The 5,960-nt window shown below is 45.9% G+C and overlaps 1 long non-coding RNA gene across 1 annotated transcript; it reads left to right on the top strand.

Annotated features, from left to right (window-relative positions):
- The first annotated feature begins 685 nt into the window (after positions 1-685).
- On the top strand, positions 686-1,320 carry LOC309451190. Its single transcript, XR_014186200.1, has 3 exons — positions 686-714; positions 835-917; positions 1,283-1,320. It is a non-coding gene; the product is annotated as an uncharacterized lncRNA (long non-coding RNA).
- Positions 1,321-5,960: the final 4,640 nt, after the last annotated feature.

The raw sequence follows: 5,960 nt of genomic DNA, 5'->3' as shown, positions 1-5,960 counted from the left end.
CACGCTGGGATTTTTCAGCCGCAACCTGAATAAAATCAAACATCCACCTGATGGCAGCAGAGAACAGGGAATGGATGAGCGGCTGTCCATCTATTGCTGAAAGCATACCGAGGATTTCCAAAATACAGAGCGTTTTTCAGTGATGTGGCCTTCCCAAGGTGAAAGACTATTTGTCCAAGGGAGAGTTCACCAAGAGCATCTCTGTGCTGTCCTGGAGAGGAAAAGACCAGGTGGGGCTCGGGTACCACTTCTGAGGATGCCACGATATGATGAGCAGGGGGAAGTGCCCAGCGCTTCTGCCAAGCGCCGGCATCTCCGAAAAACAAGCGGGTAGGGCTGTGGTGGTTGGGTGCCCATGGTTGCCCCTGCGAGTGGTGCCGGATCTGGCTGCTGTCCCTCCAGCCATGGGCACTGCTTCCGATGGTGGCCAGAGGCGTCAGGAGGAGAGTGAGAAAGGGACATGGGTGGTTGTGTTGGGGAATTTGGGAGTTTACTGTGGGGTGTTCAAGTGTGGGAGCTCCTGAAGCAAAACTGTGGAGCTGTTTCATGAGGGACAAAAGTACTTGACAGCAGAAGTCTCAGTACCAAAGTGCATCTCAGGGGAATGGGTGAGACCCACCAGCGACCACAATTTGGAGCGAATACCTCTCCGCGTAGCCCAAATGGCATTTTCTGTCCATTCCACCATCATCTTCCCAGGCATTGCTGGAACAGGTGAGGACGTGGGTTTTCCCATGGAGACGCAGCCATCCACGCATGTTGCGTTAAAGGAGACCTGCAGCAACTTTCTTAACTGAAGCTCTTGATAAATAACCTCAATCCTTTGTTTTTTAGCATCTGCCAAACTGTTGGGGTCACAGGAGGGGAATTTAAGAAAAACCTTCGGGAATATTTCAAAGGAACACTCTCAAAGCAAAGTAAGCTTTTCTCTTTGAAATATTTTTTATTTTGGATTTAATTCTGTTGGGGAAAATATCCTTTTAAATACACAAGTTGAAAAAAGGCTTGGCCCCCAATACAACTCTTAAACTTATTAGTACTTTTTGCTGTTATTCTCCCCATTGTGTTGTCTTTTTCAATTGCCAGTGAATGAAAAAATCTGCTGTATATCTGTAGTGATCAATGTTGTTGCTGTGGCATATTCAGCACTAAGCAAATAGATACTGTGGCAAGAAGTTAGATGAAGTTACATGAAAAATGAGGGGGGAAGAGAAGAACGATTTTTTTTGTTTTAAATAATTTTTCATTTTAAATAGTTTTTCTTTCCTCTTGCCCTGTGCAGATCCCGTATACAGGAACAGCATCAAGACAGCAAAGGGGAGGTTGGAGCTTTTTCTATCACACCCAAGCCTGATCCTCCTGGCCCCTTCCTACCCAACTTCTTGTACGTGTTGCCACAACAGTCTCAAATGGGAATCAGCATCATCTCCGCCAACCTGTTATATATAAATACATAATCCTCATCATCATAAAGGCAGGTACTGTGTCTGCACCCTGATGCCTGGATTATCCTTTTCGCACCTTTCGAAGGACCAAAGGAAAAAAAAATAAGGAAAAAACCCAATATCATCTTTTGAGAACTATTGCATGCTGGTAGATTAACCCAGATGCTATATGAACTTGAAAAACTAAATTTGGATGGTGATCGCTGCTGTTGTTGGCTTTAAAGAGCTAGCTGGTCTTCGCGTGATTACTGACCCATTTATCTAAATAACTGGAAAATAGTATTTATATCCATATGACCTTTCAGTGACCAAGTAATCAAGCAACAGCACGTTCAATGATTTGGTGTCAGGTGAAAAGCTGCTGACACAAAGAGGTCTGTGCTTGGGGAACACAAGCTGGGCTGGAGGGCAACCTTGGTTGAAGACCAAGGAAAGCCGGACAAGATGAATTCAAAGAGAACCTCATTCTGCATTCAAAGCAAACCTTTAGCTAATAATATTAAATGCTCACAAAAGAGACTATGGTCAGTTATGGGTAATAAACTATTAATTAGAGCTTTGTCATAAACGACTCTCGACCTTTGAGCCAAGACAATAAGCAATTGGGGATCCTTTGTTTCTGTGCTCTTGACTCCAGCAGTGTCAAATGTTGGATACAGGTGAGTTATGTTGTTCTCCCCCTTTGGGAAAGGTGATGCCCCGTAATTTGAGGATATTCAGCAACTTAGAAACTAATTAGTTTAAAATTAAATTTTCCACTCTGCCAGACCAAGGACAATAAGACAGGTCTTAAGACACAAGAGACCACTTTGGCAAGGAGTAAAAGGTGAATGGGCACATGAAAGAGCCAGCACGTGTCTCAGGCATATCCAGGCACCCTAATTAGGTAGAACACAAAACCATACCCCCGCTTCTGCAGATCTGAGCTGCTGACAGGGTCAGGGAAGGCCCCTGTGGTCCCCTTGATGTCCCCAAATCCTCCCTCTCCACCTCCTCCCATGGGCTGATCTCTGCCTACCTCTAACTTCTGGTTCCTTTTCAGCCTTCTCCCTTGTGCTGGGGCTCACCTAATGCATGGCAGCAAACTGGAAGGATAAAATAAGCTCAACTGACCAACTGAAGACCACTTAAAGATAAAAAAATATATAAATTAGTTATGGGTTGAAGTGATGGGCTTGCAACAAACTGCCATGCCCGAGACATCTTGTTGCTCATTTAACCAAAATCTTCTTTTGAAAGGTAGTGGCCCAAACCCCATCTCTTCCCTTGCATTGGGTTTTCTTTCCTTGCGCCTCTTGCCTGCAAAGACCCCCTTTGCATAAACACGTTGCTCCCCATTCCCAAGGTGCCGGCACAGCTCCAGTTTTCTGTGAGGGCATTTATGAGCTCCTTCCCTCCCCATGGCCATCCCAGGGCTGAGGACAGATGAGAAACAGGCTGCTCGCCACAAAGACCAGGGCCACATCTTCCCTTCTTGGCCAGACACATGGTCACGGTGAGACGTTCTTCAACGTGCGTGGCTGGACACGCAGTGTCTGCGATGAGGAAGGTGAGGTTGGTTCATGGGTTGTGTTTCACTGCCTGGAGCCTGTCCACAGCATCAAAATTCTGGAAGTATTTGCAGGATTGGACTCCAGTTGAGTAAACCATACCAGGTAGGACTCCCTCTTCAGTGGGGTCAGGTTGTAATTAAGGTGGGTTCCTACAAAAAGTAGTTATTTTAAAAACAAACAAAAAAACCCACTTCAGAATGTCATTGAAATATGATTTTAAATACAAAAAACCAGAAGGGGTTACATTAATGTTGCTGAAAATCCTTTTCCATACCACTATAAGCCCCAAGCCCCTACTCCAAGCCAGCTCTGCACCATGGTTGGCACCACTGAATGCTGGAGAAACTGTAATTGTTCCTAAGCAAAGTAACACTTCCTGGAGTACAGTATTTGTTTAATGGATCGTTAAACCAATATAAATAACGCTGAAGCATGCATGGAAGCAATGAGGATTTAAACATAATTACACAGGGAAACTTGGAGCGTGACTGTCCGCTTTCCGAGGCTGTGGTGCAGCATGAGTAGTATTGTCGAAGTAAGGGGATTAAGCCAAGGTCAGGAGAGGTTTTGACTCTGCAAGGCACTACTTTAGGTTTCTGCATTCCTTTTCTGTTTAAAGAGAAAATCTGGAGAGAGGGTTTGACCATTTAACTTTGTTCCTGGGATAATTTCCTCTATAACGATTCCATCAGGATCAATGAAATTCAATAAAAAAGCAAACAAACAAACCCAACCATCTCTTCTACAGCCATGAGAGCTGATGGAAGTGAATGAAGATTATCACGCCATTTGGGGCCAGTTTTGAAAAATATTTTGGTGTTTTCCTTGTGTGTCTGCCGTCTGTAGATTCAAGCTCTGGAAGGAAACTCAATGACCATTTTGGCTGACCTGCCCAGGGCTTGGCAGCACCATCCCTACCACCACCCTGGAAACCCTAACCCCAAGGACATCCACCCATCTATTTATTTATCGAGGACTTTGCAGCACGCAGAGCCAATGCAGATTTATTTTGGAAAGTTGCTCAAACCATAAAATAATGTAGTGTTCAAAAATTATATTATAAAAACCAAACTCTGCTACCAGGAAGGTCTATGTGATATAGACCTGGATCCAAACCAGCGTGGTCAGCAGGACAAGGGCAGTGATCCTTCCCCTGTGCTCTGCATTGGGGAGGCCACCCCTGGAGTATTGTGTTCAGTGCTGGGCCCCTCAGCTCAGGAAAGAGATTGAAGTGCTGGAGCGGGGCCAGAGAAGAGCAACAAGACTGGGGAAGGGACTGGAACACAAGCCCTATGGGGAGAGGCTGAGGGAGCTGGGCTTGTTTAGTCTGGAGAAGAGGAGGCTTAGAGCTGAGCTCAACACTCTCTAGAACTACCTGAAGGGCAGTTCTAGCCAGGGGGGGATTGGTCTCTTCTCCCAGGCAGTCAGCAACAGGACAAGGGGCCATGGGCTTCAACTCTGCCAGGGGAAATTGAGGCTGGAGATTAGAAAGCAATTCTGTGCAGAGAGAGTGGTCAGGCATTGGAATGGCTGCCCAGGGAGGTGCTGGACTCACCGTCCCTGGAGGTTTTTAAACTGAGATTGGACATGGCACTTAGTGCCATGATCTAGTCAATGGACTGGAGTTGGACCAAGGCTTGGACTCGATGATCTCTGAGGTCTTTTCCAACCCAGTACATTCTGTGATTCTGTGATAGGTGAAGTGTGAATGAAAACACAGCACGATGTGCAGCATTTGCAGTGCAAAATGCATATTCAGACCACAAGCAGTAGCAAATAAATGTTCAGGGCTGTTTTTCCAGGTGCATCAGTGAGCAAGAACTCTGCTTTGGTCTGGTTTTGGTTAACCCCACCTGGAAGCTGTACTTCTTGAACACTGTCAGGCTTGGGGCCATGACAGCTCCCTGGGGAGCCTTTTCCAGTGTCCAGCACCTCTGGGTGAAGAACCTTTCCTTAATGTCCAACCTGACCCTCCCCGGCACATCTTCCTTCTGTTCCCTCAGATTCTGTCATTGGTCACTAAAGAGAAGAGTTTGATTCCTGTCCCTCCTCCTCCCCTTGTGATGAAGCCGTAACCACGATGAGGTCTCCTCTTAGTCTCCTCTTCTCCAGGCTGAACAAAACAAGCAACTTCAGCCACTCCTCATATGGCTTCTCATCCAAACCCTTCACCAACTTCATGGCCCTCCTTGCATCTCCTCAGCTCATCTCTGGACCTCAACGCTGTGTTTTCTGGACCCCAACATTGTGTTTTCTGGACCCAGTGACAACCAAGTGATGCCACCAAGGGCTGCAGGCTGAGCCCAGGCAGGTTGGGACACCCAAGGGTGACCAGGGTGGGGGATTTCCCCCTGTCTTTCCCTGCGATAGTGAGAGGTGTCATCTCTTCCACCTTCCTGGACCTGGAGAGGGCAGTAGAGAAAAGCTGGAGCATCCTTGGCTGCAAGCTCCTGGATGGAGCAGGAGCAGCTGCGCTTCAGTATCCAAACCCACTTCTCTGTGAGGAGGGTAATTTAGAGCAATTACACCGATTATTATTGCTTTTCTAATTAGTGCTTTTCCTGCAGAATTAGCTGAGTGTTTATTAGGAGCCGCTTGTTGCCAATAGCTTAACTGCTTCAGTCCCAGTTTTTATCAAACATTAGAGGGGCTTATTTATTTTTTTTTCCCTGTGTGTAACTGGTTTTGTTATCTAGTTTCACATAAAAGCCCCAATTAAATATTCATTTTGCTTTGTTACATATGGCATTAAATTTTCATGAGCTGTATGTTCTCCTTGAAATTTGGGAGGGGAGGAGAGGAGCAAAGAAACCCACATTCTCTTAAAGACAGGGATGCGCTTATGTGTGTTTGCTTTAGTGGTAGGGAGCAAAATGCCACAAAACAAACAAACAAACGAACAAAATCAACAGGAAAAGTATTTTCTTATGTATCCAGCCTTAAACTCACGAGCAGAGGAAAA

This window comes from Streptopelia decaocto, assembly GCF_964273445.1.
Source record: "Streptopelia decaocto genome assembly, chromosome: Z".
Taxonomy (NCBI): domain Eukaryota; kingdom Metazoa; phylum Chordata; class Aves; order Columbiformes; family Columbidae; genus Streptopelia; species Streptopelia decaocto.
The sequence above is the reverse complement of the archived record's forward strand: the minus strand, read 5'-3'. Positions and strand labels throughout refer to the sequence as shown.